Genomic DNA, 12128 nt, shown 5'->3' on the forward strand with positions numbered 1-12128 from the left:
GGTAAAGAATCCACGTGCGGTGTAGGAGACCCAGGTTCGAGCTCTGGGTCAGGAAGGTCCCCTGGAAAAGGAAATGGCAACCCACTCCAGTATTCTTGCCTAGAAAATCTCATGGACAGAGGAGCCTGGCAGGCTACAATCCATGGGGTCGCAGAGTCAGACACGACTGAGCCACTAACGTTTTCTTTTTTTTTATACTTTATTTAAAATATACACTGAAGGACAGGAGGTATATTATAGACTTTGGTATACTTTAGCCAGGGCCAAAAGTACATGGGTTCTGATAAAAGATGGCAACATGGGAAGGTCCTGAATGCATTTCCATGGGACACATCAAATCTGCACTACACACAGAACAATTTCCTCCAAAAGAAGCCCAGAAATTACTTGAGAGACCCATACACATCAAGTGAATGAGAAAAAGTCCAGGTTAAAATGGGTAAGAAAGGCCAAGACACAAACCCCACCTCTAGCACAATGACACAAAATGAGAGGAAACTCACAACTCTTAACTCCTCCTTGAGGAATAAAAGGTTGGACCACACATCTGGCACTTCACCTTCTAAGACTTCTACCTGAGAAATGGACCCCCAAAATACCTAGCTCTGAAAGCTAACAGGGCTTGTGCCACAAGACCCACCAGACTATAGCAAACAAAGAAATAGTTCTTAGTGGGCTTGCAAGAATTTGCTGTGGCCATTCCCCTCCCCACTCCCACAGGGCTCAGTAGAAGATGGTGTGAACAGAAATGCTCATCTCCAAGCCTTTCCCTAAGAGGCCCTCTTACATAGCTTAAAAGCTGTAGCCCAAGAGTCAGACTGCTAATTTAGCACACATCTGGGGGCTAAAATGGCAACCCACTCCAGTATTCTTCCCTGGAGAATCCTAAGGACAGAGGAACCTGGCAGGCTACAGTCCATGAGGTCACAAAAGAGTCTACATCACTGAGCACCCAAGCACATAGGGACTGACTGTAATCCTCCCCAAGGACAGAGAACTAGGACCTAATAACAGAACTAACATAGAAGGTGAAAAACCAAGATTTCAGTCCAAGTTCAAAGCCCTTTTCCTAGAATTTAACATACATTTGCTCGTGCTATGACAAAATTAGCAAATTAGGAAAGGTCAGTTTTCATTCCAATCCCAAAGAAAGGCAATGCCAAAGCATGTTCAAACTACCACTCATCTCACATGCTAGCAAATTAATGCTCAAAATTCTCCAAGTCAGGCTTCAACAGTACATGAACTGTGAACTTCCAGATGTTCAAGCTGGATTTAGAAAAGGCAGAGGAACCAGAGATCAAATTGCCAACATTCATTGGATCATCGAAAAATCATCTCTTACCTTAAGCTTCTGTACATACATATTACTCACTGAATATCAGTAATATTATTGCAAAGTATCATTATTTTTTATGAAAGCTTTGTTATTTTTCCTAACAATCAAAATAATATGTACTGACAATTCAAGATGCTGAAAAAAGATTAGAAAAAGAAGATATCTAACATCTTAACCCCTCAATTAATCTCCATTAATATTTTGGTGAATTTTCATCATTTTCCCCCAAGTATGTTTTCAAAACATCAGTTCAGTTGCTCAGTGGTGTCCAACTCTTTGTGACCCCATCAACTGCAGCACACAAGGCCTCCCTGTCCATCACCAACTCCGAGAGTCTGCTCAAACTTATATCTACTGAGATGGTGATATCATCCAACCATCTCATCCTCTGTTGTCCCCTTCCCCTCCTGCCTTCAATCTTTCTCAGCATCAGGGTCTTTTCCAATGAGTTATTTCTACTTCAGGGGGCGAAAGTATTAGAGCTTTAGCATCAGTCCCTTCAGTGAATATTCAGGACTGATTTCCTTTAGGATTCACTGGTTGGATCTCCTTGCAGTCCAAGGGACTCTCAAGAGTCTTCTCCAGCACCACAGTTCAAACGCATCAATTCTTTGGTGCTCAGCTTTCTTTATAGTCCAACTCTCACATCCATACACGATTACTGGAAAAACTATAGCTTTGACTAAACAGACCTTTGTCAGGAAAGTAATGTCTCTGCTTTTTAATATGCTGTCTAGTTAGGTCATAGCTTTTCCTCCAAGGAGGAAGCATCTTCTAATTTCATGGCTGCAGTTACCATCTAAAGTGATTTTGGAACCCAAGAAAATAAAGTCTGTCACTATGTCCATTGTTTCCCCATCTATTTGCCAAGAAGTGATGGGACCAGATGCCATGATCTTAGTTTTTTGAATGTTGAGTTTTAAGCCAGCTTTTTCACTCCCCTCTTTCCCTTTCATCAAGAGGTTCTTTAGTTCTTCTTGACTTTCTGCCGTAAGGGTGGAGTCATCTGCATATCTGAGTTCATTGGTATCTCTCCCTGCAATCTTGATGCTAGCTTGTTCTTCATCAAGGCTGGCATTTTGCATGACGTACTCTGCATATAAGTTAAATAAGCAAGGTGACAATGTACAGACTTGACGTACTCCTTTCCTGATTTGGAACCAGTCTGTCTGCTGTTCCATGTCCAGTTCCAACTGTTGCTTCTTGACCTGCATACAGATTTCTCAACAGGCAGGTAAGGTGGTCTGGTATCCCTATCTCTTGAAGAATTTGCCACAGTTCGTTGTGATTCACATAGTCAAAGGCTTTAGCATAGTCAATAAAGCAGAAGTAGATGTTTTTCTGGAACTCTCTCAATTTTTCGATGATCCAATGGATGTTGGCAATTTGATCTCTGGTTCCTCTGCCTCTTCTAAATCCAGCTTGAACATCTGGAAGTTGACAGTTCCTGTACTGTTGAAGCCTGACTTGGAGAATTCTGAGCATTAATTTGCTAGCATGTGAGATGAGTGCACTTGTTTGGTAGTTTGAACATTCCTTTGGCATTGCCTTTCTTTGGGATTGGAATGAAAACTGACCGTTTCCAGCCCTGTGGCCACTGCTGAGTTTTCCAAATTTGCTGGCATACTGAGTGCAGCACTTTCACAGCATCATCTTTCAGAATTTGAAACAGCTCAACTGGAATTCCATCACCTCCACTAGCTTTGTTCATAATGATGCTTCCTAAGGCCCACATGATTTTACACTCCAGGATGTCTGGCTCTAGAAGAGAGATTACATCATAGTAGCTACCTGGGTCATTAAGACCCCTTTTATATAGTTCTTCTGTGTATTCTTGCCACCTCTTCTTAATATCTTCTGCTTCCGTTAGGTCCATACCATTTCTGTCCTTTTGTGCCCATCTTTGCATGAAATGTTCCCTTGGTATCTCTAATTTTCTTGAAGAGATCTCTAGTCTTTCCCATTCTATTGTTTTCCTCTATGTCTTTGCATTAATCACTTCGGAAGGCTTTCTTAATCTCTCCTTGCTATTCTTTGGAACACTGCATTCAGATGGATATATCTTTCCTTTTCTACTTTGCCCTTCACTTCTCTTCTTTTCTCAGCTATTTGTAAGGCCACTATTTTGCCTTTTGCATTTCCTCTTCCTGGGGATGGTTTTGATCACTGACAGTGTTACAAACCTCTGTCCATAGTTCTTCAGACATTCTATCAGATCTAATCCCTTGAATCTATTTGTCACTCCCACTGTATAATAGTAAGGGATTTGACTTAGGTCATACCTGAATGGTCTAGCAATGTTCCCTACTTTCTTCAATTTAAGTCTAAATTTTGCAATAAGGAGTTCATGATCTGAGCCACAGTCAGCTCCTGGTCTTGTTTTTGCTGACTATATAGAGCTTCTCCATCTTCAGCTACAAAGAATATAATCAATCTGATTTCGGTATTGACCATCTGATGATGTCCATGTGTAGAGTCATCTTTTGTGTCGTTGGAAGAGAGTGTTTGCTATGACCAGTGTGTTCTCTCAGCAAAACTGTTAACCTTTGCCCTGCCTCATTTAGTACTCCAAGACCAAGCTTGCCTGTTACTCCAGGTATCTCTTGACTTCCTACTTTTGCATTATAGTCCCCTATGATGAAAAGGACAACTTCTTTTGGTGTTAGTTCTAGAAGGTCTTGTAGGTCTTCCTAGAACTGTTCAACTTCAATTTCTTCAGCAATAGTGGTTGGGGCATAGACTTGGATTACTGTGATATTGAATGGTTTGCTTTGGAAATGAAGAGAGATCATTCTGCTGTTTTTGAGTCCTCCCAAGTACGGCATTTCAGACTCTTTTGTTGACTATGAGGGCTACTCTATTTCTTCTAAAGGATTCTTGCCCACCATGCCTGCACCAATGTATATTCCCACCAGTAATGCACAGGGGTTTCCTGTCCTCCACATCTTTGCCAACACTTGTTATTTCTTATCTTTCTGATGATAGCCATTCCAACGGGTATGCTGCGATAACTCATTGAGCTTTTGATCTCCATTTCCCTAATGATGTGATGTTGAGCAACTTTTTAAAAAATCAGGGCATTCTTTTTTTTAATTAAACTTTTGATTTTGTATTGGAGTATAGTTGATTAGCAATGTTGCTGTGACAGTTTCAGGGGGAGAGCAAAGAGATACATATACATGTATCCATTCTCCCCTAAACATTCTCCCATCCAGGCTTCCACAAAACATTAGGATATTTTTGAGTGGTGGCTTCTGTTTAAAGCTTTTACTGGTTTGAAAATTAATAAGCACTGATTTGTTCAATTGAGGTAGATATGCCCTGGGTTGTGTTTACATAGTTATCAAAAAGTTAAGTTAGGGTCAAATTTAATTTAGATTATCTGAGTGGCTGAGATTTGTTAAAATAACAGATTTATTTTTTTATCTTCCTAGTTCAACATGTAGCAGTGGGTTAATGAAACAATGGAAATTTTCTACTTCTGATAATCGAGTTACATTGATACAGGATTCTTGCCCACAGTAGTAGATATACTGGTCATCTGAATTAAATTCACCCATTCCAGCTGATTTTAGTTCACTGATTCCTAAAATGTCGATGTTCACTCCTGCCATCTCCTGTCTGATCACTTCCAATTTACCTTGATTCATGGACCTAATATTCCAGGCTCCTATGCAATACTGTTCTTTACAGCATCAATTTTACTTCCATCATGACTCACAGCCACAACTGGGTGTTGTTTTTGCTTTGGCTCAGCCTCTTTATTCTTTCTGAAAATGTTTCTCCACTCTTCTCGAGGAGCATACTGGGCACCTACTGACCTGTGGAGTTCATTTTCCAGTGTCATATCTTTTTGCTTTCTCATACCATGTTCATGGGATTCTAAAGGCAAGAATACTGAAGTGGTTTGCCATTCCCTTCTCCAGTGGACCACATTTTGTCAGAACTCTCCACCAAGATCCATCTGTCTTGGGTGGCCCTACACAACATGGCTCACAGTTTCACTGAGGAGACAGGGCTCTGATCCAAGTGATCAGTTTGGTTAGTCTTCTGTAATTGTGGTTTCTATTTTGTCTGCTCTCTGATGGATAAGGATAAGGATGCTTCCTGATGGGAGGTACTAGCTATGGGAATCTGGGTCTTGCTCTGATGGACAGGGCCATGCTCAGTAAATCTTTAATCCAATTTTCTGTTGATTGGTGGGGCTGTGTTTCCTCCCTGCAGTTTGGAGGGCACAAAGAAAACCTGGACTCAGAAGAAAGGAGCAGTGACCCACAAGAGACTGAACCAGAATTGCCTGTGAGTGTCTAGGAGTCTCCGGTTGAGGCATGGGTCCGCAGTGGCCTGCCATGGGGTCAGGGGCACTGAATATAACAGTCCTTGCAAAAGTCCTTTTGAAGGAGGTCACCATTACCCTACTCACCTAGAGCCAGGCATCCTGGCCTTAGGACGCATCACTATGAATAAAGCTAGTAAAGGTGATGGAATTCCAGTTGAGCTATTTCAAATCCTGAAAGAGGATGCTGTGAAAGTGCTGCACTCAATATGCCAGCAAATTTGGAAAACTCAGCAGTGGCCACAGGGCTGGAAATGGTCAGTTTTCATTCCAATCCCAAAGAAAGGCAATGCCAAAGCATGTTCAAACTACCAAACAAGTGCACTCATCTCACACGCTAGCAAATTAATGCTCAAAATTCTCCAAGTCAGGCTTCAACAGTACATGAACTGTGAACTTCCAGATGTTTAAGCTGGATTTAGAAAAGGCAGAGGAACCAGAGAACAAATTTTCAACATCCATTGGATCATTGAGAAAGCAAGAGAGTTCCAGAAAGACATCTACTTTTGCTTTATTGACTACACCAAAGCCTTTGACTGTGTGGATCATAACAAACTGTGGAAACTTCTTCAAGAGATAGGAATACCAGACCACCTTACCTGCCTGTTGAGAAATCTGTATGCAGGTCAAGAAGCAACAGTTAGAACTGGACATGGAACAACAGACTGGTTCCAAATCAGGAAAGATGTACATCAAGTCTGTACATTGTCACCTTGCTTATTTAACTTATATGTTTGCCCCCTCCAAAAAAAAGGGGGCTCAAAGAAATATTTGACTTCCCTGGTGGCTCAGAAGGTAAAGCGTCTGCCTACAATGCAGGAGACCCAGGTTCAATCCCTGGGTTGGGAAGATCTCCTGGAGAAGAGAATGGCAACCCACTCCAGTATTCTTGCCCCCTCCCCCAAAAAGAAGGCTCAAAGAAATATTTTATGCTATCTTCCCTGGTGGCTCAGACAGTAAAGCTTCTGTCTACAATGCGGGAGACCTAGGTTAGATCCCTGGGTCGGGAAGATTTCCTGGATAAGGAAATGGCAACCCACTCCAGTACTCTTGCCTAGAAAATCCCACGGATGGAGAAGCCTGGTGCAGGATACTGTCCATGGGGTGGCAAAGAGTCGGACATGACTGAACGACTTCACTTTCTATATCATGTGAAATGCCAGGCTGGATGAGGCACAAGCTGGAATCAGGACTACTGGGAGAAATATCAATAACCTCAGATATGCAGATGGTACCACCCTTATGGCAGAAAGCGAAGAAGAACTAAAGAGCCTCTTGATGAAAGTGAAAGAGGAGAGTGAAATAGCTGGCTTAAAACTCAACATTTAAAAAACGAAGACCATGGCACCCAGTCTCATCACTTCATGGCAAATAGATGGGGAAACAATGGAAACAGTGGCTGACTTTATTTTCTTGGGCTCCAAAATCACCGCAGATGGTCACTGCAGCCATGAAATTAAAAGACCTTGCTCCTTGGGAGAAAAGCTATGAGCAAACTAGACAGCATATTAAAAAGCAGAAACATTACTTTCCTGCCAAAGGTCTGTCTAGCCAAAACTACGGTTTTGCCAGTAGTCATGTATGGATGTGAGAGTTGGACTATAAAGAAAGCTGAGCACTGAAGAATTGATGCTTTTGAACTGGACTGTTGGAACAGACTCTTGAGAGTCCCTTGGACTGCAAGGAGATCCAACCAGTGAATCCTAAAGGAAATCAATCCTGAATACTCACTGTAAGGACTGATGCTGAAGCTGAAACTCTAATACTTTGGCCACCTGATGTGAACAAATGACTCATTGGAAAAGATCCTGATGCTGAGAAAGATTGAAGGCAGGAGGAGAAGAGGATGACAGAGGATGAAATGGTTGGATAGCATCACCGATTCAATGGACATGAGTTTGAGTAAGCTCCAGGAGTTGGTGATGGACAGGGAAGCCTGGCATGCTGCAGGCCATGGGGTCACAAAGAGCGACTGAGCGACTGAACTGAACTGAACTATTTATCCCATTATAGTCTGGCCTCAGGCCAAACTATGGGGAGGGAACAGAACCCCTCCCATTAACAGAAAATTGGATTAAAGATTTCAGAATATAGATGAAGCTATATTTTGTAACATAATTTGTGCATAAGTTCATTTTAGTATGTAACATAACTAAATTTTTCTAACAGCTCTTTAGAGGTAAGCTCTCTGTGTCTTAACTGTACTACAGTTGGCACATTTAGGAAAGTAAATTTATGTTTGTTATTGTGAATAATGCTTTAATAGAAATATTTATGAAACTGCAATTCAATCCACTCCCATATTTAACATTGAAAGTGAAGGAGCTCCGTCATGTCTGACTGTTTGCAACCCCATGGACTGTAGCCTACCAGGCTCCTCCCTCCATGGGATTCTCTAGGCAAGAATACTGGAGTGGGTTGCCATTTCCTTCTCCAGGGGATCTTCCCGACCCAGGGATCAAACCCAGGTCTGCATTGCAGACAGACGCTTTAACTTCTGAGCCACCAGGGAAGCCCAATCTTAAATTCCCAGAATTAGAATTACTAGTGTCTTAAGAATCTGAATGAAGACTTTTCCCAAATTGTTATTCAAATGTGCCAACAAAAAATTGATATACACCAGCAAAGCATAGATGTATTTATTTTAGCAAAAACTGAATGGCAAAGGATAATTTCTACTTTCTTACTTATTAATTTGAAGCAGAATTTATCTCACTAATTTAACTGCTATATCCTTGATTATTCAGTTCAGTCCAGTCGCTCAGTCATGTCCAACTCTTTGCGACCCCACGAATCGCAGCACGCCAGGCCTCCCTGTCCATCACCAACTCCCAGAGTTCACTCAGACTCACGTCCATCGAGTCAGTGATGCCATCCAGCCATCTCATCCTCTGTCGTCCCCTTCTCCTCCTGCCCCCAATCCCTCCCAGCATCAGAGTCTTTTCCAATGAGTCAACTCTTCGCATGAGATGTCCAAAGTACTGGAGCTTCAGCTTTAGCATCATTCCTTCCAAAGAAATCCCAGGGTTGATCTCCTTCAGAATGGACTGGTTGGATCTCCTTGCAGTCCAAGGGACTCTCAAGAGTCTTCTCCAACACCACAGTTCAAAAGCATCAATTCTTCGGCGCTCAGCCTTCTTCACAGTCCAACTCTCACATCCATACATGACCACAGGAAAAACCATAGCTTTGACTAGACGGACCTTGGTCAGCAAGGTAATGTCTCTGCTCTTGAATATGCTATCTAGGTTGGTCATAACTTTTCTTCCAAGGAGTAAGCGTCTTTTAATTTCATGGCTACAGTCACCATCTGCAGTGATTTTGGAGCCCAAAAATATAAAGTCTGACACTGTTTCCACTGTTTCCCCATCTATTTCCCATGAAGTGATGGGACCAGATGCCATGATCTTCGTTTTCTGAATGTTGAGCTTTAAGCCAACTTTTTCACTCTCCACTTTCACTTTCATCAAGAGGCTTTTTAGTTCCTCTTCACTTTCTGCCATAAGGGTGGTGTCATCTGCATATCTGAGGTTATTGTTATTTCTCCCGGCAATCTTGATTCCAGCTTGTGTTTCTTCCAGCCCAGGGTTTCTCATGATGTACTCTGCACAGAAGTTAAATAAGCAGGGTGACAATATACAGCCGTGACGTACTCCTTTTCCTATTTGGAACCAGTCTGTTGTTCCATGGCCAGTTCTAACTGTTGCTTCCTGAGCTGCATACAGGTTTCTCAAGAGGCAGGTTAGGTGGTCTGGTATTCCCATCTCTCTCAGAATTTTCCACAGTTTATTGTGATCCACACAGTCAAAGGCTTTGGCATAGTCAATAAAGCAGAAATAGATGTTTTTCTGGAACTCTCTCGCTTTTTTGATGATTCAGCGGATGTTGGCAATTTGATCTCTGGTTCCTCTGCCTTTTCTAAAACCAGCTTGAACATCAGGGAGTTCACGGTTCACGTATTGCTGAAGTCTGGCTTGGAGAATTTCGAGCATTACTTTACTAGCATGTGAGATGAGTGCAACTGTGCGGTAGTTTGAGTCTTCTTTGGCATTGCCTTTCTTTGGGATTGGAATGAAAACTGACCTTTTCCAGTCCTGTGGCCACTGCTGACTTTTCCAAACTTGCTGGCATAGAGTGCAGCACTTTCACAGCATCATCTTTCAGAATTTGAAACAGCTCAACTGGAATTCCATCACCTCCACTAGCTTTGTCTGTAGTGATGCTTTCTAAGGCCCATTTGACTTCACATTCCAGCATGTCTGGCTCTAGGTGAGTAATCACACCATCATGATTATGTGGGTCGTGAAGATCTTTTTTGTACAGTTCTTCCATGTATTCTTGCCACCTCTTCTTAATATCTTCTGCTTCTGTTAGGTCCATACCATTTCTGTCCTTTATCGAGCCCATCTTTGCATGAAATGTTCCCTTGGTATCGCTAATTTTCTTGAAGAGATCTCTAGTCTTTCCCATTCTGGTGTTTCCCTCTGTTTGCACTGATCACTGAAGAAGGCTTTCTTACCTCTTCTTGCTATTCTTTGGAACTCTGCATTCAGAGTTTATTTACAAATAATCCTTGATTATTAGTAAAACTGAGTATTTCCCTTAGGTAATGCTTTATAAATGGTGTTTTATCCTTTACTGAGAATTTGCAGTGCTTTTTACTTATTTTCTTATTGACTTTTACACACTCTATATACAGAAAGATATTAACGTTTATAGTCACATATGTTGAGACTTGTTTTTCATAGTTTATTGTATTTTATTTATATTATTTTCCTTTTGTCTTTAAAATCAGATAAATTAAACTTTAGACATTGCTAACCTAGATACATTCTGCCTCTCAAGTATACTTCTCAGAGGCCAGTCAGGTAATTAACTGTCTCTTAGTAAAGTCAGATCAAGTAAAAAACTATAAAGTCTGAAATTAAGTAGGGAAACAAAGGGAGACTGTTAGGCTCTCTAATTTTAATAATATAACAGATTTTGATTCTCTTCTAGTAGAAAGTTATTTGGAAAAGACTTGTATTCATTTGTTTTGAATTCGACTGGCTACATGTCTGACCTCCTACTTGCATAACAAAAACAATCATTTGACACTTGTCATATTAACAAGAGATTAAAAAGAATTAACCAGAAACACTGTGATTTGTTAAAATGGCAAAAAAAGGGCAATATTCCATTCATTAAAAAGTGAATTTAAAAATTATAATGGCAATTTCAAATTTGGGGTATAAAATATAAAAATCATTATTTGCAGTAGTCTTCTTTTCAATACAGCTTCTCCCTTTCAAGTCTGTCCATATCTCTGGAAAATTTGTATGCAAATATATAAGCCATAAAGTACACATAAAAGATTTTTCAAAAGTTAACTGTTTTATAATATTGCTTCAAATAGCAGCTTAATTTACCCACAATATGTCTGAATAAGATGAACTGCTGTAAAAGAAGACATCATATTGGTATGATGTTAACTTTTAGTGATAATATATTTTACTCTCACAAAGGCACATCAAGTTACCAAAACATATTAAATGCAAGTTTGGATGCTTCTAATGATTTTTAACAACAACTTCATTATTTTTTCATGTCTTACTTAAAATTCACTTCTCCAGATATATAATATACTGAAGTGTTGGTGAAGGCATTATTCCACTATTTCACAAATAAATTTGGCAAATAATTAAAACTACAATAGAACTTTACATGAGAATAATTTTTCATGATCACTGTGGCAAAGACTGCTAGTAGTCCCTCAGTATTCATTCTCTACTTTTTCTATAGTCATAGAATTCCCCATTTTTGGCTAATATATGGCCATCTTAAAAAGACCAATTCTCAGTCTCTATTTCAGCTAGAGATTGCTCTGTGAATGAGTTTTGACCAACAGAAGGAAATGTTCTCAGCAACTTCAAAGAGGTGTCCTTTAAAGGAAAGAGCATACTTTTTTCTTTCTTTTCCTGCTTCCTTCATCTAGAGCACAAGATGCTTCCTAGAGCTAGTCATTTTGGGCTAAAAAGCTGAAGCACTGTAATGAGGAAGACAGAACAGGGGGACAGACTAAGCCTTGATGACTGCAGAGCTGCCACACCAAATCCAGACTGCCTATGCCTACTTGAGAAAGAAATAAAGGTCTATTTTTTTAAGGCATGATTATTTTATAATTTCTGGAAGGCGATGTCATTTCCAGATAATATTCATCCAAATTAATCCAATTTCCATATCAGAAAATGATAATAACTACTAAAATCACAATAAATTATATGTGAGATAAATTTAAAGAATTTAATTCAGAAGATAGTGTACTTATTAAGAGCGCTGGAGTCTAATGAACTTAGACTAGGGTCTGGCTGGACATTTACTATTTATATGACTTTGGGCACAGTCCTTATTCTTTCTAAGGATCAAAGTTTCCATTCAGTAACATGAGGAGAATAATAGTAATTGTAGTGAAAA

The 12128-nt window shown here is 40.3% G+C and overlaps 1 protein-coding gene and 1 non-coding gene across 9 annotated transcripts in view; one reads left to right on the plus strand and one right to left on the minus strand.

Moving 5' to 3' along the window:
• Nucleotides 1-12128, minus strand: part of DOCK3 (dedicator of cytokinesis 3) — a 292652-nt gene that overhangs the window by 213749 nt on the left and 66775 nt on the right. The gene's annotated exons all lie outside the window — the stretch shown is intronic.
• Nucleotides 6453-6524, plus strand: TRNAC-ACA (transfer RNA cysteine (anticodon ACA)). The gene has a single exon. It is a non-coding gene; the product is annotated as a tRNA-Cys (tRNA).

This window comes from Ovis aries, chromosome 19, assembly GCF_016772045.2.
Source record: "Ovis aries strain OAR_USU_Benz2616 breed Rambouillet chromosome 19, ARS-UI_Ramb_v3.0, whole genome shotgun sequence".
NCBI classification, from domain to species: Eukaryota; Metazoa; Chordata; class Mammalia; order Artiodactyla; family Bovidae; genus Ovis; species Ovis aries.